This window comes from Calypte anna, chromosome 2 (genome assembly GCF_003957555.1).
Source record: "Calypte anna isolate BGI_N300 chromosome 2, bCalAnn1_v1.p, whole genome shotgun sequence".
Taxonomy (NCBI): Eukaryota; Metazoa; Chordata; class Aves; order Apodiformes; family Trochilidae; genus Calypte; species Calypte anna.
In genome coordinates, this window is record NC_044245.1 from 112,660,800 (window position 1) to 112,682,286 (window position 21,487).

The following is a 21,487-nucleotide window of genomic DNA, read 5'->3' on the forward strand; positions in this document are numbered from 1 at the left end:
ATATAAAGCCTCTTAATGATGTACATACTACAGGTAAATCCCAACAGAGGGCAAGTCTAGCTGTGCTTATGCAAATCCAGAGGGCCTTTCTGGAATTTCCCTTATAGCTCCCTTTTTCCTGCCACTATCCTTTCATAAATTTGCAGCATATCTTTCTTTTCTTGCTAGAAGGCCTCCTGGATGACACAAGTTTGCGAGGAAAACACATTCAGCACCTTGTTGTAACAAGGAGAGGTTTATCTCCTCCAACTCTTCCAGATACGTAAGGGTGAAGCCTTACTCAGTGCACATACCCCACGTAGCACAGCAGGCTGAAGATATTTGGCAGGAGCCCCGGTGTACTGCAACATTTCTTCCCACACAGTTTTCCCTTCTCACTTCCCATTCACTCTAGTAAAGTATTCTTCCTTTTGGTACCAAGTTCAGCTTCACACAGCCCCAGCCTCCTCTGCTGGTAAGCATGAATGTGAGCAAACTTGCATCCTTGAACACCTATTAAAGGCAAAAGTGCTTCAGAGCAACCAACTGAAGCTCTCTGACAGCTGAGTAGCATTTATCTGGGGCTTTGTACATACAGGTAGGAGGAAGAGACAGCTCCAAAGAAAAAGCGAAAGCTTTGTTTTCAACTAAGCGTGAGAGAGGGGGCACAATCCTCACCTCCTCTTTTGGATGTCCCCAAATCACCTTGTTTCAGGGAGAAAATGCTAATAACGCCTCACTCCCTCTCCCAGCAACACCCTTATAAAGTAGTTATCCTCCTATGCCTATCCCAACATCTTCCACTATTGCAGCAGAAAGGAAGAGCTTCATCATCCAGATATTTCTATAAATGTTGCTCACAATAAGTAGACGATATTTAAGACAGCCACATTAATGTCATGTATGAGGTCCTCATTCCTTGTGGACCTCCCCTGTCGATATTTACTATTTTCCTGTTTGAAAAAATAAAAACACCACAAAACAAACACCAAAATTCTACCTAAAATATTACAAAGACCTCTCAACGGTATCCAGTATTTTCTTTTAAATACTTCTGGTACTCAATTTTCACCACACATCTAAGGCCAGTCTAGCAAGAAGGAGATGGCCTTAAAGACAGGCCACTAGAAGCATGGGAAAACTACCGTATCGGAGGCAGCTGAAGCACCTGGGACAAGTAAATAAGCAAGATGAACAGCAGGTCGAGTTAAAATGCTGAAGATAATGTAGGAGGAAGGTCTGGTACTCGTCTTCATTACCTTATGAATATAGGAAAATCACAGTGCACTGGATTCACATGAGAGCAATGGAGTACCTACAGTTAGGATCTCAACTTCTGCAAGACCATTATTAAACAAAGAGCTAAACATACACACAAAAGTAAGTTTGTATGAATAATGAAAATGCCTGCTAAATTTGGTAGAATTAAGTGAAAACAGAAAATAAAAAAAAATCCTGTGCTTTTCAACAAAAAATCAGCTATTGTATAAAAAACTTTTTCTTATGCACAGAATACAAAAGTTGTACATGATAATGCTGATTTTTCAACCCTCTTTCTCAGAAGCTTTTGGTGCTAGAAAATCTCTGAGGCAGAATATTGGACAAAGATTGGACAAACCATTCTTCTTGTAACTACTTATGGTGTTATTAGATTTTCTTCTTATATAAATGAGTTAGCAGTAATTTTTAATTAATACCAAAGCTCAAATTGTTCTTCATGTGGAGCAGAGAAGCATCACGCTGCAAAAAGCACTGTCACGTGCACATACTCAAAACCCACTTGGGACAAATCATAAACTAAAAATTGTATAATTTGTCACTTATAATTCTCATTTTGTCAATACATAGCTCATTTTGCTAACACACACTACACACATTGCTAACACAATCTACACACTCAGATAATTGCAAGGTAGATAATATTTTAATTTCTACCATTTAATGAAAGGGAAAAAAAAGCCCCCAAACTTTAAGCTCAATAATATTCAAAAAGAGTGACATTTTTCTTTTCAAAATTTACTGTTCATCTTTAAAAATCTGAATAAATGGCTGCAGTTGAAAATGTTTTAAAACAGCTGGATATCTAAACTAGAAGAATCAAGATATTACATGAATACCACTAATAATACTCTTCCTAACCTACATTTCTCACTTTTTTTAAGAGTGTCCAAGCACAGTAAACACCAGTTAACATTGCTATTTTCTTCGAAAATAAGAGAACATGAATGAGAATACAGTATTGAGAATGCAGTACCTGTCATTGCACCTTGTTTACAGAACAGTGAATCGAGCTTCAATTCATGACATTAATCAGTTTTAAACCAGAGGAAGGGTTCTAGAAACATCAGAGTCATAACAATGATAGAATTGATTAATGATTTAATCGTATCAGAGGGTCATCCTGGATGTTGAATATTTCCTTAAGCAAACAATATGAAAAGTAGTTACTTACCCTATAGAAACTGTGATTCTTTCAAGAAGTGCTGTCCACCTAGTTTTCAGGTGAGCAAGTACTCACTTGAACAGGATCAAGTTCTCTGAAGACAGTAATGTCCATCCAGGCTGTGCCTGTGAACCCTCCCCCATTGCCACCAGCAGTGGCAGAAGGCAAAGGGCTCCCAAACAGTGCCCCACAAGTCACCACCCCACCTAATGCCATCTGCAGCAGTGGCAGCTCTCAGCTCTGCTTTTCAGTCACACTGTGGGGCAAGAGCCATTACGTGCACCACTGTCATCAACGTGCTGCCTTGGGAAGTGGGAACCCCTCTCTTCAGTGGCTGCTGTAGCCCTGCTGCATCCAGGCCTGTGCTTCCATCTCAGGATTTTAGATGTGGATGTGAAGAGGCCGTCAAGGTTTGCCGTGGCTGATGAAAGGAAGCAAGGCCACAGGAGGGAAAAACATGGGCAGGAGCTGATACCCTAGCTGGCAGCACAGTGTGAGGATGGGAAAGCTGAAACACAGACGGGAATCCTGGTTTTGGAAGGCGGAGGATGAACATCTGCAGTCCAAAGAAGCCAGGAGCTGCTGCTGTTGAGAGTGTTAATGAAGCCAACAGTGTGCCCCAGTCTAACCTCTCTCAAGTCTATCACCACTAGAGACTCCTTCAGAGCAAAGGACAGAGATGATTCGTGTCACCCTATGGAGAACATGCCTGGAAGAGCCACAAATAGTGTAGCATAAATAACAATTCTTCTTTTTTGTATCTGGTAACTAATAGTCACCTGACTAAAAAAAAGTACTGACAGAGGAAACCTGCTCTGTCCAAGCACTCAGGGATAGCTGCTGGACCCGAGTTGGTGGAAGCATCAGCAACAGACAGTCCATGTAGCCACTTACTGAGGCTCAAGAGAGCTGAAGTGACACTCCGGCCACACCTCCACTATGAAGCAGCTGAACTATGAATATCACCACATCTGCCCCTCTCTGCCAGGGCTGTTAAAATTGGGCAAATTTCACCAGAACTCAAAAAAAGGGAGGTGTCTCTGTGACAAGTTCTCCTAAAGTCCTGAGGCTTTGATGATGGAGGACAAGAAAGAGGAAGAATGGACATTGCTGGGGTGAGGCTGTTAACCTGAAAGTGTGTTTGATCAGTGAGCCTGCCTAGACCAGGAGCAGCTCACGCCTCCAACTTCACACAGTGATACTTCAATTAATTTTCTGCCTGTTTTATTGTGTAATTTGAAAGAGATTTGAACAGCAAGCAGCATGTACACACATGCTTCTCCTCTAAGCAAAGAAGACACCTGGCATGACTGCCTACAAACACGGCACTGCCAAAAGGCAGGAGGGACAGAGCTCAACCCCTGGAGCCCTGCCCCCAGCCACTGTGGGCCTATTATGGGCAAGAGGGAGCCACCAGCTACATGACCTGCCAGCAGCTGGAAATTGGCTGGGGGTTTATAGCTCCTGTTCTCTCACAAGCTGACAGATGTGAAGAGATGAAGGGGTCTTTGCAGAGGCCCTGAGGGGGAGAAGATGGCATTGAGAGGTGGGTGAGGCCACTGAGCCCTTTGTGGGTTTGGATAAGTTACTGTAAATAACTGCTCAAAGATATAGGCATTGGTCCTACCATACCACAGGGCTGCATGAAAGGGGATCACCGACATGTAAATTAATCACAAAGGAAGAGAGTTTGTTTTCTGGTTTGCCCTTCTTTTTGTTTGGTTGTTGTTGGGTTTCTTTTTTAATGTATACAAGGTGGGCAACTGAGTTCAGAGAAATTTTTCTCCATGGATGTGTACTCTAGGCTCTAGCCTAGAGTACAGAGAGGTGGCCAAGGGAGAGTGGTAGGACAGCAGCAGTGACAGAGAGCACACAGCCTGCAGGAAGACACAACCAAATTCCAAGCATGAAGCAGAACTGCCAGTGAAAGCTGCTGCAAGAAAATAGAATGATGTGGGCAAAAGAGCTAAAATATCTATCCAGCAATCTTGAGTATAAACATAAGAATGGCTTTGAGGTAATAACACGTAAGACTTAACCCCTGGGGGAAAACCAGCCTAACATCTAGAGGATAATGAATTAACATAAGCTCTGAAACTAAAACCAGGCAACAACTGAAATCTGCTGTTAGTGACAGCACATTACTAATATCTACTGTGTGCAGAACAATGATTGTGCTAAAAAGGATATTATATAGAAGAAAAAGAATATTATATAGCGGGTCAAAAACCCACAAGAATTATGTTATTTCATAAATTCAAAATTTAACAAAGATTTAGTTGGTTCTTGGTGTTGGGGGTTTTTTTGGTTGGTTGGTTGGTTTGCGTTTTGTTAGTGGTTTTGTTTCGGTTTTGGTGGGTTTTTTTGAAAACAGAAACTCACGAAAATTGCATAAAGTTAAGCAGAAAACCATCCTGGACCTTTTCAAGCTAGTGTGAAATACAGGTTGCAAGGGGAACAAACACACTAAAACAATTAAACCCATTTCTTTTCTCCTGGGCAGTAAATACACAGATTCCACTAGTAAGTATCTGTTAAATATACATACCTTTTATTAATAAAGCAAGCATTTGGATGGAAAAAACCCATTAGATTGCAGTGGGACTTCATACAAAAAATAGGTATGTATTTAGATTTGACTGCTAAATACAACATGCTTTTTTTCATGATCATAAGATTATTTGCAATTCCTGAAAGCTGTTCTACAGTCATGAAATTTGGACAACCAGCTTTTTAATTTTAGAAAATAACTCATTCCTATAATATGCTACACTAGGAAGAGTATTACATAACCTTTTTCAGAATATAGAAGAAATAGTCTATCACGCCTTCTGTTATTTTTTTTAAGTTTCTGGAAAAGAAGAACATGATCTTAATGTTTATTTAATCATGACCTAATAGTCTGTAATTTAAAGGAAAAAAAAAATCACAACACTATCCAGCATCACTCTGTGGGCTTTCCATGTTTCAAATTATTTAGGTCCACATTAAATCTTGACGCATCAGTTTTGGTTACTAAATGTTCCAAAAGATTCCTAGTTATATACTAAATTAAAGGAAACAAGAGCTGCCTAGAGTTAACCCATCTGATGAGTGTGGTTTTATGGGCTTTTTAATAATCTCTATGGCATTGCATAGATGTTTTTCTAAAAACTTTGAAGAGGCTGTGATACAAATAATGTTGATACTGTAGTTACTGTTAGAATGTTTAAAACCTGTATTAAGTGCTTTCATGTATGTTGGAATCACACTACTCCCACCTCCCCCAAGAATAATTTGCATCCATTTTTAAAGTGATGATGTTTTTGTGAAAGCAAACTTTGGTTACTATTTAAACTGCATATAGGACCACATCATTTTTACAGTAAACCATAACCAAAAGCAAATCCCATATATGTACAAGTAAACACAAACACACATTCTAAAAGTGCCTATGAAATTATGCACTAACACGATCAGGATTTAACTGATGTTCCTAAGGACCGTTACTTCCTTTTGTCCTGAGATATCTTAAAACGAGACCCGGTGTGTAAGACAAGATCTGTGGTACATCTAGGCCAGTATTCTGCCTCCAGTAATTGTCAAAAGCACAGAACAGGTCATGATCATGTGATATTTCTCACTGACACTCTTCTGACCTTCAACTACTTTGAAGCCAGGGACTTTCTGAAACATATGTGTTTTCTATTAGTTTAGCAACTTGCAGGACATTACTCTTTCAAGCAATAGTCCACGTTATCCCTGGAAATTGAGTCAGTTTCTAATATTCACAGCATACTTTGGAAAAGTCATCCAACAGGCCACTCCACTACCAATTTTATGGAGAATCTTTTTTTTCTGAAGGATCTGAATCTGCCTTCCCTCCTGTGTACATTGTTTTGAAAGGCAATAGTTAGTCTGTCTCTTCCTTCCTATACAGATCTCCATGACATTGCCCTCAATTCATTTCTTTCTCAGACCAAAGTCCCAGTTTACAGAAGTGCTCTTCATAATGAAGCCACCCCATGTAGCTCATCATCCTTGCTGATCTTCTCTAAGCCTCTTCCAGTTCTAGTAAATCCTTTTTGACATGAAGGCTCCAGAACTGCACACAGCAGTCAAGAGGCAACTGGACCACAGTCTCTTGTAGTAACATTTTCATTTTTATTCTATGTTTCTCTCTCTTAACATCTGAGTTGTGACTTAGTGACCAATGAACTTCTGACCTCACAGAATCATCAATCACAATCCCCAAATCTTAATCCTCAGTGGTAACATTCAGCTCAAAGTCATAATCTTATATATAACCAGAACTGTTCTGCCTTGTGCTCCTCCGTTATCTCCATTTATCTGTATGGAATTTAATTGTCCATTTTGTCAGTCAGTTCTCAGAATTTTAACATCCCACTGTTGTCCACAGCTGGCTTTTTCTTCATAGCAAACTTGCTCACTCAATTGCTCAGCCCCTTACTGATATCCTTTACAAATATGTTGACCATCACAGATCTCTCTGGGCCGTGGACAGAGACATCCAACTTGTATGGTAACCCAGGATGCTTTTAACGGTTTCAGCAATCTGTCAAGTAAATGGGGCTTTGGTGCTCTAGTTTGCTACGTGGAAATCATAATGACATCAGTGAATTCAAGATAAACTCCACTCACATATATCTCCACACAACACAATCCTGTGCAGCTATCTGATCTCTGCTCAGTTAGAAAGAGACAGTCTGAACTGGAATAGTACAGAAAAAAGCAGCCACCAGACACTCCACGATGTGCTGTGCTCCTCATTTAAGCTGAATAAGTAAAACTTTTAAGAGCTCAGTAATTTCACTTGAAGGTCTATAAGGCAGACAGCACAAAGGAACGGACTGTGCTAGAGAGATTAACAGGGTGGTAGAAAGAGGGGAGAGTTTTAAATAGCTAGTTCTGTAAAATAAGCATTGACTATAAGTCAGAAAATACAGGGCTAAAATAATTCAACCTGTGATTCCTCACTTAGGATAAATCCTCTATACCAACTCAATTTTCGTCTGCTTTATTTTTGGTTTGGTTTGGTGGGGGGTTTTGGGGGTTTTGTAGTTTTATTTAAAAAAGAGAAAAAAAGCAAAGAGAAAACTGGTAATATGTACCCATCTAGTTAGCACAAGCTCAAATAAGACAGGCAAGGTGATGGTAATTGAAAAAAAAGAAATGCAGTACAACATAAAGTTGCAAGGACTGTACTAGTTCAAGACCTTTCACAGGAGTTTCCCTCATGAGATTAGGTTAGTTGGGAAGCCCACTTCTGGGACAAGAACACAACCCATGAAAGATGGAAATACTAGGACTGAAAGGGCAGTCTCCCCAGTACACACACTGCACACTGGGTGTAGGTGGTTACCACACCATAATCCAAAGCATGTAGTGGAAGCCCAATTCTGCCCTGAATCACACAGCCTTAACAACATTGCTGTGGGGCAAGAACTGTGACATTGCTGTTTTCATAAACTTGGATTCTTATATGATTTATTGGAGATATTTAAGTTATTTTATTAAGGGTTGGACTTTACCATCTCAGAGGTTCTTTCCAACCCGGCTGATTCTGTGATTCTATTTCAAATAAAATGCTGATCCTGGTTACCCCCAACCTCCTCTGCATCTTATCCCAGCCCCCAAAGAAAAGCAACAAGTAAGAAAAAGTGCTCAGTTTCCAAGCAGCCACTAATCTTCCAATGCATCCTACAGTGGAGGAACTGCTGTTCTGTCTGAAAAGAATACACTTCACAGATTACTGCAACTTTACATTAAATAAAAAGTGTCAAGTCACTATTGTCTTTGCTATTGCTACAGCTGTGATGCTGGATGATTGCAACAATGACCTTATGAGCTAAAACACAAAAGCCTTAGGAAAGGATAACTGAAGATTCAGAATACTTAGGGCAATACTAAAGCAAATCCCTCTTCAAAGATGTAATCAGTGAACCTTTCAGAACACGCACAGCACAGACGTGGAATGTATTTCTGACAGTTCAAGTACCAGTTTTGTCTATGCAATGATGTTAGCATCCACCCAAAAGGCTTACTCTGATTCCAGTGACTTCACAGACTGTTTGAATGCTGTTTTGCTATTAGAACATCTTTGTTCATGAAGTTCACAGCTCTGCATTTGTTCCCACCCCCCATTTGGCATGTGGAGTAGTTAATTTACAGCGCTTTGCTTCGTTATGTCATGCAACACAATTTGGGATGTACATCTGAATCTGTAAGAATTCTGAGGTTTGATGTCAGATTAATGAACAATTAAGAGCAGTCATGCATAATTTAAAACTGTACAACTAAACACAGCAGAGGGAGATGACAGCAGGCAGTTAGTGTCTGGAACAGTCACCTGGAGCAGTAAGTACTAGTTTGAGGCAGCAAACACAGAACCTGCCAGAAGTCCACAGAGATTCTGCTCTAGAGCTGCACCAACAGAAAACCAATCTGGGAGCTTCTGTCAGCCTGATGAAATGTCATAATGATGCAGTCATCAAACAACTTCACTGTTAAATAACAAGGTAATCAGCTTATTATTGGCAAGGCAACCAAATCAGGAAGGCTGACAGTAGCATGAGGAGGTTTCTACATTTCTATCAATATAGAGGAGGTCAATGATAGTTTTGAAGGGACAGAGATCCCTACTGGCAGAGCAGAGGGACACATAAGTGTTGCCCTATTCTATTCCAAACCCAAGCTCCACCAAACACACAACACAGATTTAAGTATCAACACGATGGCATAGTCCTTCAAAGTCCTGCTGCTCACAGTATCCATTCACCAATAATAATGGGTGGTTTACAATGAAAGATCTGTGTCCTGCAAGGTAATTATTGTTCTCCACAGTCCAAGACACCAGGGCATTTAAAAATACTTGTTTGTTTTTTGTTTTGAAAGCAACTTAGTGATCTCTGCTTCCCTGATTTTCAAGCCTACATTAAGGGGTGGGAGAAAAACACATGCAAGTCTTTGCCTTGAACAGCTGCAAACTGCCAGTAGGGCAAGATTCCAGAAAGGTGGAAGGAAGATGATGACAAAAAAGATGGAACAAAAATAGTCTCATCACTGTATGGTATGCAATGTTTCATGCACATTATGGGAAAAAATCCTGGAGGGCAGATGGAAACATGAAATGGAAGTGCCTTTGTGAATCCCAGATAATGTATTTCTCTAAAGTGCTGTCCAACGAGATGCTTGAGCTCCTTTCACACTGTGGGAAAGTAGCTGCATGCTAGCAAAAAAAAATTGCAATCAAAAGGTATGTTTTAGTTTACTTTTAAAAAAAGTTATGAAGAGTTGAGTTTTACAATGGTCATGTGTTCAATTATTTTTCAGACGTGTTCAGAAAATGGATTTACTGATTTAGGTTATGATGCTTTTTTAATAAAAAAAATAATGACCTTAAAAACAATGTATGTCATGCAAGGAGTGCTTCTTTAGATGATGTACACAAGATCCTGAATGCTGTCAGGCAACATTTCTAATTAGCTCAACTGACATACTGGTCTCAATATGGATCACCTATGTTTTACAGGGTGTGGAAGTAAAGTGTTTGGCCAGTGTTTTGTTACAACTGTTTGTGTTTAGCAGCTTTGCATTGCCCGTTTCTTGTCCCCTTCCAGAATCACACAATCCATTTCAATCTTCTGGGAGTTCTCCAGGAGACCCTCCTTTCACCACTCTGCCTTTGCAACCTCCTGCTAAGCTGAGATGACCATTTCAAGATTCAGATCCACCTTTCATTTCTCTTCTGAAATTTGATGGCTGTCTCTAGCTAATAATTCCACTCTTTATCTGGGCTGTTGCTTTTCTACATGCTAAGAGAAATCAGAAAAAATAAAGATGTAACTAGTCACCCCAATCATTACAAAACCTATTTTAATACTGGTAAATAGTTTCTTCCCTCATGACCACATTCAAATTCTTTTCTCCCAACTTTTCACTGGGTTCCCTTCAAAACTGCAAGAGGCCTTCCAAATTACTTCCACATACTACATGTGCTGCTGTAGGTTTTTCTGGAACATATGAAATGGATAAGTTGGTTGCTATTGTTTCAAAACTTAAAATTGTTAGACACTGCTGGATAGACATTTCAGTATAAAGGGTTATGCCTTTTTTTTTTTCCTTGAAAGAAAAAAAAAAGTAGGCATTACATTTGTAACTGCACATATGTGTAACTAGCTGTCTTTATGCTGAAGGATATTTCTCCCTAGCAAATTCCTGGGAGACTTATGAACCTCATTTTTAAAGACAACAGGCAAACTTCAATAATGTACTGAGAGGTTATCTCTCAACAAGTTTTATCTAGGAGTGCTAGAGGAGCATTTCCTTAAAAAAAAACACAAACAACCCCCCCCGACATCTCCTTTACCTGCAGTGCTGCAATGTTTGTGTCAAACCCTGCCTCCTACACACCATTACTGTGGCTCCTACAAATGACTTTAAAAAGGACTGCAAATTTGAGATAATTCTGTAGCAGTTATATATCCACAAGCTCAGTCTAATAGATTAAAAGTTTTACGAGAGCAAAGCAGTCCAAAATTCTTTGTGTACTTCACCCTCAGCAAAGAATGAGCATGCTAATGAAACTCTGTGACAGCATGACTTTGTATTTGAGACTGCATTAAGACTTACAAACACTCTGAGCATGACTAAGGTCTGGAGCAGGGGGGCAGCATAACCAAAGCTGGGGAAGGCTGTGATTAGTGAGAAGGAAATGAGGAGATCAAATCAGCTGAGAAAGGAGGCAGAAAAGTACAACTCATGTTTGAGATTTGGCACAGCAAGGAATTACACTATTAAAGCTTTAAAGTGAGACTGATGAGAGGATGCCATGGCAGGGAGGGGGCCAAGAGGTAAAACCAATACCAAAACCAAACAAAACCCACAAATCTGCAGCAGGAAAAATACAAAAGCATCAAAAAGTATGATCGAGAGCTCTTGTGTTTCTGGAATCAGGTACTGGAGAAACTACAAAGCTCTGAGTGAGCAGCACAGATGTGACAGATGACAGTGACTGGGAAGAAGGCAAGCCAACACTTGTTAAACTGAAGGATGTCACATGGGTAGGGTGTAGATAGCAAGAGGAAACATGGAGTGCCACGTAACACTATGCATCCTCTACGCCTGTGCATCCCCATCCACCTAAACACATGGTTCCCCTCAAGCTTCCAAACTCTTCCCCCTCACACCCACACAGGAGCAGGGCTCTGGGCAGTGTGGAGGTGGGGTGAACTGTGGTGTGGCTCCAGCTCAGCTGGGACACGTTTGTTCCTTGCTGTATCTACCTTGGCTGCTTTGTGCTTCCCCACAGCCCCAGGGCTCCTCTAGGCAGGGAGTGGGCAGCATGCTCTGTGGTCACACAAAGACTGGGTCACCTCTCTCCTAGAGACCTCCAGACTTCTCAAACAGGGCAAGGTAGTTACAGGACAAGGCTGCACAAACTTGGGGATTGAAGACAACTCTATGCCTCTTCCCATGGGATGGATCTTGTACACAGAGGGTGGCAAGTGCAGAGAACGAGAGGAAGGACAAGACATGGAGGTACAAGGGAGTCAATACAGTAAAGTTCCTGAGGAGTATTTCAGTACAGCAGGACTGATAACTAAGCCAGGGTAACTAAACAGAATTTGCTAGATTTGGTGTGCAAAATTTTGAGGCAGGGGACACCAACAATAAAGGTTGCTACCCCATGTAGGAGGATAAGAGAAATGGAGGGATGTAGAGACAGTAGTTGGAGTGCAAAGTTTGGAGGTGGCTTGTGACAGTGCATCTGTGTCAATGAGGAGCCCATGGCAAACAAATACGAGTCTGATTTAAGTTTGAGAATAGCTAAGCTAAACATTGAAGGGAAGGCTGCTACCTGAGCCAGAGAGCTCTGCTCCAGAAAAAGTAGTTTAAAGCCTCCTGTGAAGTTATTGTGCAACTGGGCATGCAATACTTACTGGATCGGTTTCCTCCTCCAGCCTCTGCAGGATCCTGTAGCCATTTCTTGGGTATTGTTCACGTCTGATGAGTCACAGTGCTTGCAGCAGGCCCAGGCCCAGCTGGACACTATGGCATAGGTGAGGCTACTGACCTTTATTTGCTGGGTTTTTACTGAGTTACCTCAGGCCTCTACTGTGGCACTGTGCACCATTCAGGGGGGGAGAAATAAATCACTCCTGCATTTGGTGGTAATGTCACTTGCAAAACCACATCCCAGAGCACACGTGAGGGCACAGATCAAGCATCCTGTTCTATTTCTTTGTCTTCTGCTACATCCTTTGTGGTGCTTTGTGTTGATTCATTCCTGAGGCCAGGTCCAGGTGTGCTCTCTCTTTGGTTTACATGTGCGGTGACCTGTACCTTTCCACTCTGCAACAATTAATATCTGAGTAGGGTCTGGAGGCCACCAGAGCCTTAGCAGACTCTTCAAAACTAATCAGTCATTACAACCAACTTGCTTACAGGCCACACCACAAAGAGCAGCACTCTCTGTTGCCTGCCAACATGCATGGAGCATTTGCCTCTGGTAAGGATGATCCTGGAGTAAAGAACATGGGTAGTAGGCCAGAGGGGAAACAAACTCCAACATATTATAAGCAATTAACCCAAAGAAACCCTAGAGTGGAAACTAACCACAACAAGCATTTACTGCACTTATTATACTAAGCAGCCCTTTCTGATAAACTTTGGGAATTAAGTTCAGCATGGACACACGATGCTGTAAAATTAACAGAAGTGTGTTCAAGGTAACATTTAATGCAGAGTAAGTCATAGTAAATTGTTTTTGTTAATTATTTTCCAGTGATCAACAGCATAGACATTTTCTCACTACCTTCATTTTACAGTTCACAAAGGAACAATTCTACTTACAATTTGTTTGAGTGAATCCTATGTTTCCACGCTTAAAATTGCAAAATAGAGAAAAAAAAAAAGAAAATGCAGTAAATTTTGCATGCAGTTTCTGTTTTTTAGAACAAATCTTTTTATCAACAGAGAATATCATGCAGAAAGCAAAAAAAAATACAACCAATTATTCCTCATCCTTTGTCCTAAACAGACTACTGTAACAAATAGCAGAAACAGGTTTAAACAACTGTAGTAACTGTTTTCATATGTATCTTCTCTAAGTCATTGATATACAAAAAGAAGAGGTCAGGTGGGCATGTATTTCAGATATTCTAAGTCCTGATCACATCTCTCTTAATCAAAAGCAGCCTGTATCTACTGCATATCAGGTAATGCATTTTTATCAACCTCCAGTCCTTGCTTAACTAAAGAAACAAACCCACCTCACTAAATCCAGTCTCTGCCAAATAAGCCCTCCTCTAGCAAGCTAAACATTACATCCCTAGTTTCTTAGGTGAAGCCCTAGTCACTGCTCTTGCAGATCCTCTACCATCCATCAGTGCATCAGCAATTGCAGTGCCACACTCCTCCTTCAGAAATTTCACTGCTCTAACAGCAAAACCTGAGGAATCACTTCAGCTCCTTGCTGCAAGAGCCTGTAGGTCACTATGCACTGTGAACGGAGTTCAAGCATTTTTTTTTTTGGATACATAGGCTGTTCTTTCTTCACAAAGGCCTGGATATTAAGAAGACACTGTTACAAGCAGAAGGAGTATTTATTTACAGCTATCATTAGTAATTTACAAGAAAACGTAATAAAAATGTCACATGTGAACAGATGAAGCACTGAGTGGCTAACTGGATATTTCAGCTATCTTAATTAACTTCAGGATTGCATCAAATGCTGTAAGAGAGCAATAGATCACTAATGCCAAGTTAGTCATTTTCAGGAATAGTTCTCATGGAATTTTTTCCTTCTAAATAATCAAAACAATTGGTCATTGGACCTTAAAAGGAAAAGTGCCATAACAGAGAGTATTTCATAAAATACAGCTGTTTTAGCTTCACTGTACCTCCCACTGTATCAGCAGCACCTGAATTTTGGACTTGCCCGGGTTTTTTTTGTTGTTGTTGTTGTTGCCTTTTTTTTTTAACAAGACAACATGATTACAACCATTAAAATAATTAGCATTTCTCAGATGGTTTAATCAGGTCTTGAAACAGTGAGAGACATTCAATAAAACCACAGCCTAACAAATTTTAAACTAATAAACACCATAACTTCATTTTTTTAATAGCAAAGTATTAGCTTGTGAGATATACTGCTAGAAGTTGGCATACAGTTACAGTGATAAGGCTCAGACAGCTCACGGGATCATCCAGAATTGTAAGATGATTTCAAGGGGACTTCAGAAAGAAAGACAGACAAGCCTCTTTTTTCAGCACAATAGCCAAACTAGCGGAGTAAAGTAAGTGATGATCTTCTTCTCTATATCCTATGGTTATAAAACCCCTTAAAACACCTAATAGCAGCTAATATCAAGACAAAACACAGGACTAGACAGAACAGTAGTCAGAATTCCTGTATTGTACCAGATGTAGAAAAGATAACACTTTTGTGAACTCCAAAGAGCAGCCTCTCATCTCTCCAGAGCATTGTTTGAAACACAGTTGAGCTTGCCTCAAGTATAGCAAAGTATATGTTTTAAGACCCCGGGCACTGGGATACCCGCCAAGTCACAACAAATATGTATACATACTCTTATCTACTTAAATTTTGAGTGAAAACTCTGTGCCCTCTAGATATATCCCTCAAGGCTACGAATAGCATACTTGTTGGACAGGATGAAGTTTTCCTGTGTAATAATAAATGAGCTCCTTTGGCATCCAACCACACCTCCTGGCTTCTTCCAAAACCAAAGGCTGGTGAGGGAGGAGTGATGGGGATGAAGGTGAGGGTGTTTGAAGATAGGGGCAGAAGGAGAGTAAGAAAGAGGAAACAGACAAATTATGAGTGGGTTAGGAAAAACAAGGCTCTCTTTGTGAAAGTTACAAGAAAGCCACCCACTTCTCCTTTATCTGGCAGGTAACAAGTTGGTAAAAAACCCCACCCAAAACAGACAATCCAATGGAGAAGGGAGCCTAAAAAGCAAAGCAAACCACAGGCAAGGCCACAGTGTTAAAAAGATGCAAGGCAATGCTTGCTGTCCAACAGACTTAAATACAGAGGTTATTCACAGCCTTCATATGATCACCTTTTCATATGAAAATGTGCCTATAAAGCAAGCCAATTAAAGCCCTGGGAGCCTCTATGGCTTCTACAGTTAAAAATAAAATTACCAGAAAACAATCAAACCAGTTTAGAATACACAAAAATGCAAACAATCAGTGGCATATTTTGACAGCACAAAGCAATAGTTAAACAACAGCACTGCCTTCCTAAGGGAGGGTATATTACTATTTTTCTTTAAAAGCAGGTGACTTTTGGGTTTGCAATTTTATACCACACTTGTTTCTATGACCTATGAACCTTCTGTTAAGAAAAGCTAAACAACTGGATAAATTTTAGTAAGAGATCTTTGCATTTGGACTCTAGAAGAAAAATTTCACTGGCAGCCTTACTTCCTACCACTAACCAATCTCTTAAAATATCTACTAATCCTTTAAAACACTTGGTCTAATTTCACACAATAATGGGCAGACTTATCTGAAGCAGATCTAGTGTGGTCTGCACCACTTGCTTTAGCAGGATAATTATTTTTTTTCTTTATTTTCTTCTAATAGGTGGTGTTACAACTACAAATTCCAAATTAAAACTGTTCTGCTTACCCAAATCTGAGTAGCAGAGGGCAGGCAGGGGACAGGTAGAGACTTGAACCTGTGCCACCAGTATTTGTAACTGTACAATTGAGCTCTCTTCAAGAAAAAAAATAAAGACTTGAGAACATGAAACATGGATTCATGACTGCCTAATGCTGGGTAATGCAGTCAGACAGCACGACAGCCACTCAAGCTTTCTGTCCTTAAGGACATATGAGAAAGTAACACACAGAAACCTGGCTGCAGAAATTACACTTCTTTCCTGCCTCCTACCATACTGCAGAAATCTGCCACAGTAAAGAACAGTATGCATCTCCTTCTCCTGAAAAGAGAGCTGGAAGTTCATCGTATTAAGCCACACTTGTTACCTACTGTCAACCACACACAATACACTAATTTCTGACCTGTAGCTTTAGTAATACTCCACACCCTCCCCAAACACAGTACCCTCTTCAGAGCCCTGACAGTTAGCACTAGTTGCCAACCCAACTAGCACTGGGGGAAAGTATCTGCTGAAGAGCCGGGAAAAAACAATCAAAAAGAGTTAGGGTTATGCAAAGGAATGGATAAGTATTTTAGTCTCATTGTTACCACTGTTGTCACTAAAACTTTAGGGTTTGCACCCAAAAGGCTACATTTGCAAACAGGGCTGATACTTCCTTTAAATTACAGGGCCACAGAAACCCACACTGTGAGACATCACCATTATAACAAAAAACAACCAAAACAAACCAAACAAAAAACAAACCACAAAAGGAAACATTGAAGAAACACTCAGCATGGATATAGCTTCAGTACAGATAATTGCTGCCAGTTAACCTCAAGGCCTGATCCTTCATCAGATTTGATAGGTGCCTTGGCAAGTAGCTTCAGCAGTTACTTTCTCATCTTTGGATCAAATCCCAAAAGCAAAGCAACTATTTCCAGAACTAGGTAACTTCACCTAAGCAAGCATTTTGTTTATCAGGCTGACTACAGACAGAGGCAACCATGCCAAGCCATTATCCAAAGATGGCAAGATACCTCCTTGCTAGAGGCTGGGCAAAAGCAATGCCAGACTCAAGCACCCATGAACAACTCAGACGCAGAGGGTTAACAGCCTGGCACAGCACCTTGGCCAACACTTTGGGACTGGAGATAAAACTATCTGTCCAGCTGTCATGTTGACGAGTACACAGGACAGCACTCTGTCAGCCTATTTAGAGTTTAATTACTTTGAGGGTGCCTCCACACTGAAACAATTCAAGGTATGGTGCTTCTTCCCTTTCTTTCTAACATTAGTGTTTGTCAGGTCACACAGTGTACCAGGTCAGAGAGCTAAAACAGTCAAATTAGCCCCAGAGAGGTCAAGTTAAGCCTACAGAAAAATGAAGACCATTTCTGTGCAGTCCAAGTCTTTGTAGTGGCTGCCAGCACAAGAAGCAGCAGGAAGAATCATCTCAGGTACAGGGATAAGCAGGATGGGATTCCTGCAGCTCTACCCCAAGTTGCAAATCACCAAGAAACTGCATTCATGGGTTTCCTGTGGTCTCTTGGCACCAACCAGACTGAGGAGCAGTTCAGAGTCAGCAGCAGCAGCAAACTCAGCACCTCACTAAACAAGGGGATTAGGTGCTACCTCTGTCTTGCAGACCCAGCATCCAACAGGGTGGAAAATGGAACCAACATGGTGGAACAGATTGAGCACAAAATACTAACAGAGTAGTGTGGTGCAGTGAGATGCTCTCACTTTAGCAGGGCAGATGAGGTACTGAATGACTAACTTTGTATTACTGGCAGTGCACATATTTCCTAGAATAAGCTTGGTCAGAACTAAGTGTGCTAGAGACCTACAGTCATCACGGGAGAGAAGCACTGGGCAACTGTTTCAACACACTATTCCCACTACAGTGAAAATAAGGTTTAAGTTTAAAGCCCTCTGTAACAGAGGTGGTGACCAACCACAGCGACAACATGGTGGACTATGAAAGGTGAATTAAAAAAGTCTCTACTTATGTAACAATACCTTTCATACTGCAACACTACCTTCTTCAACAGGAATCAGGCTGCCTGATGTGATGAGACAGAGGAGTATCAGAAGAGCAACAAATCCAAATAAACACTTTTTGCCTTGTTTCAATATTGAGGAAAGGTGAAGAAAAGTCTTCTGGACATACAGTTCGTTACCGCAGCATGGCCTCTTGCTTGAAGCATGTTTTCAAAGGACAAATGAAAACACGGTGGTAAAGAGAAAACAGAATAAAACATAACATGATTTTAATAGCTGGACCATGTAAAAAATCCAACTTTTCTTCAACATAAGAAAACAGTCTTTATACAAAGGAAGCACTACAGTTGTAGTCTCAGTAAGGAATCCGATATACTACCACCTGAGCAGCAGTTTGTTGAGCTGAGCTGAGAGGGGTCAGTTCAAGAATAGTATGGCAGGAAAAGCAGCAGATCAAGAGGAGATGACAAAATATTTCTTTCTGAAGGGTAGGATGTTATTTATGGAATTCTGCCAAGATTAGTCTTCAGGCTTTTTTTGATTCCACATTTTCATTTAATTTTTTTTAATGCCTTTAAGTGAGCGCTACTGAAACATGTAGAAAATACAAAACTAGGAGGTGCCAGAAGTACAACATAAACTGAAGCAACACAGAAGAAAAATGGCAACAAATCTTAAGGACAACTGTGACAGAAATGGGATGAAAAGTAACAAAAAAGGACTGAGTAAAGCACTTCGAGACTAGTAGTTTCTGCTGAAAAGCAACAAGACATTAGTTGAAAGTAGCAGAAAAATTGTAAGTTCACATGTAACCATCCCACAAACAGCTACAAAAGTCACTAGAAAGATCTGGTTCATAAGAAAGAAAACATGATTTAAGAAAGGAGCTGTGCAGTGCAAAAAGGGAAATATAGATAACACTATACCAGACTACAAAGATCTTGCTAGGAACACTACGTATAAATCTGGTAATAACACACTCACAAAAAATTTATATGGGATAGCAGAACAAAACATCTGACAAACAAGCAAACAAAAGACAAAACTCTATTAAGTACCCCAATGAGGCAACCAGGAGGGCTGGCATAAAGAATAAGTGTAAACTTATCATATGTAAGTCCAGCCTGGAAATTAAGAGTTGTTAGACAACAAAACACTGGCTTTAAGCTTACATGTCTGAAGACAGGGATGTGAACAGAGGAAAAAGTGCAACTACTTCATAAGTGGATATAGGCTCACAGTGACAGACATGGTTTCTCTGACAGCTAGGTATAATGCTCAGCAAGAGTGATTTGCTCCAGTTCTGGGTCTTTGTCCATGCTCCAGTAACAGCCAGCTGCAGACCAAGAGGAAAACAACCTTGTAGTATACTGGGGAAGTATCACCATTTGTGATTTAGGGACTTCCCAAGCTAGATAGATTTAACACCCCTCTTTTCTACTCATTTGACAGCCTCTTCTTGTGTCCATGTACGCTTTTTTTTACTTACAACATCCCACTGCAAGGAGTTCCACAGTTTAATTTCACAGTTTATTAACAACTGGTTTCCTTCAGCTCGTTCTGAACCCATCTCCCACTATTTCTCTTTTGTCTCAGATAATGATCTTGCTCCCCCCTTAATCCCATCTATGCCATTCCTTATGATCCTTTGTCAGCAATATGAAACCTCTATTGTATTCTCCGTTTGGCAGTCTCTTAACAGGTTGAAAAGTTTAAGAAAACTGAAGGTTCCTTGCATGAAAGGTGTTTCACTACTTTTTTCATATTCATCACCTTGTCCTGTATTTTCACTATTCTACACGTACCTTTTGTATAGTATTTAGGAGACAGACACACCATGGATTGCGCCTATTTTATTTCTTTCCTAACAATTAATTCCCAATGGCCGATGAAGTACTATGGTAAACCTGACATCTACATCAGGGAAGTCAGCATAAATTTGAATAGCAATGGGAAGGGTGGAAGAAGGACATAAACTAATTAAACACATTGGTGAAGAGAGAACACAATTTCAAAAAAGAAATCAAGCTCCACAAAGTGGAGGTTTTGGGGGAATCAATACACATGTAGATAAGAGAGATGCAAATGAAATGCTTGCAAGTCTACCTGCCCTGATGTGGCTGATGATCAACGGACAAAACTGAACAGACTGGGAGTTACCACCTCTTTTTTTTTTTTTTTAATAAATTGGGAGATGTTAAATGAAGTGACTGATGGAGCCTCAAGAAAGAAATGTACCTCTGATTCATCTGTTTCTGCTGTGGAACTTCTTGCAACAGGGTGTTTAGGCACTTAAGAGTTTGCAAAGGCTCAAGAAGTCACAGGAAAAAAAGTCTAGTAAAGGCTAGTAAGTACCACCCCACAATGTCTGGCTCAGGAAGCCTTTGACAAGTGAATTATCAAAGATCAGAAGAATACTTTGGTAAAGACATCCCTACATGCTTGCCCTGTCCCTATGCCTTTCACTGCATCTTAGTTTTGCCACTGTCAGAAAGAGATCACAAGGTTCTGATATGAACACAAGTGTTATCACTCTTACTAATTGGCATGCAAACATAGAACTTGATCGTCATTTATTAGGTTGATTAAAAGTATTTCAGGCCATGATTGGGCTAGTAAGGCCTGCAATAACAGCTCTTTAACAACTCTTGGTTTCAAAGCAGGACAATTCTGTTAATTTACACAAGATCTGACACCGCTGTCAGTTGGTACAAATGCTAGCTCAAATCCAGCATATTTTAATATTGGCAGATGAACAGGATCACATTTCACCGTGCTGCCAAACACCTGCCATTGTAAGACAAACTCTACTACATAAGACAACCTATGGCTTTGCCAAGTTCCCATTGTTTGGGCTGAAATTTTACAAGTTAGTGTCTGTTTCAGTGTTTTGTTTCTTCACCTTTTATTAATTCAAAACAGTACAGTCATTTAAAAATATATGAAGGTTAATGTTAAGAAGTTTTGACTGTGTCAAATGATTCTGGCACATTTTCCCTACTTTTTTTCCCTACTTTTCTTTTTCTTAGTTTTCAAGCCCCATTTTTTGGAATGGAGACTTGAAACTAGACAGTCTAGTAGTAGAACCATCATTCCTGTGAAATCTACCCAAATTTGGACAATTTCTTAATTACTTATTCCACAAGCCACTTAGTCATTCAGAAACCAATCTTTTGAGTCAGATAATTGAATACTGTCCTAGACAACTCAGACTTTACCAGAGATCTCTGTGTCATTTAAATTGAAAGCTACAGAAGAGGTCATTAATTTTCCAGGTCCTTGGCTTGAGTCTACAAGGAGTGATTTGCAGAAATACTTAGTGCCTGCAGCTGCGGTGGAAGGCAGTGAAAGCTGAGTTCTAAACAGATTATGGAGACAATAGTTTTGAAAAATGCAGCCTAGTAATCTCAAAAAAAGGTTCTCCCAGA

The 21,487-nt window shown here is 40.3% G+C and overlaps 1 protein-coding gene across 3 annotated transcripts in view; it reads right to left on the reverse strand.

Moving 5' to 3' along the window:
* Positions 1-21,487, reverse strand: part of PLAG1 (PLAG1 zinc finger) — a 47,300-nt gene that overhangs the window by 7,147 nt on the left and 18,666 nt on the right. The window lies entirely within an intron of this gene.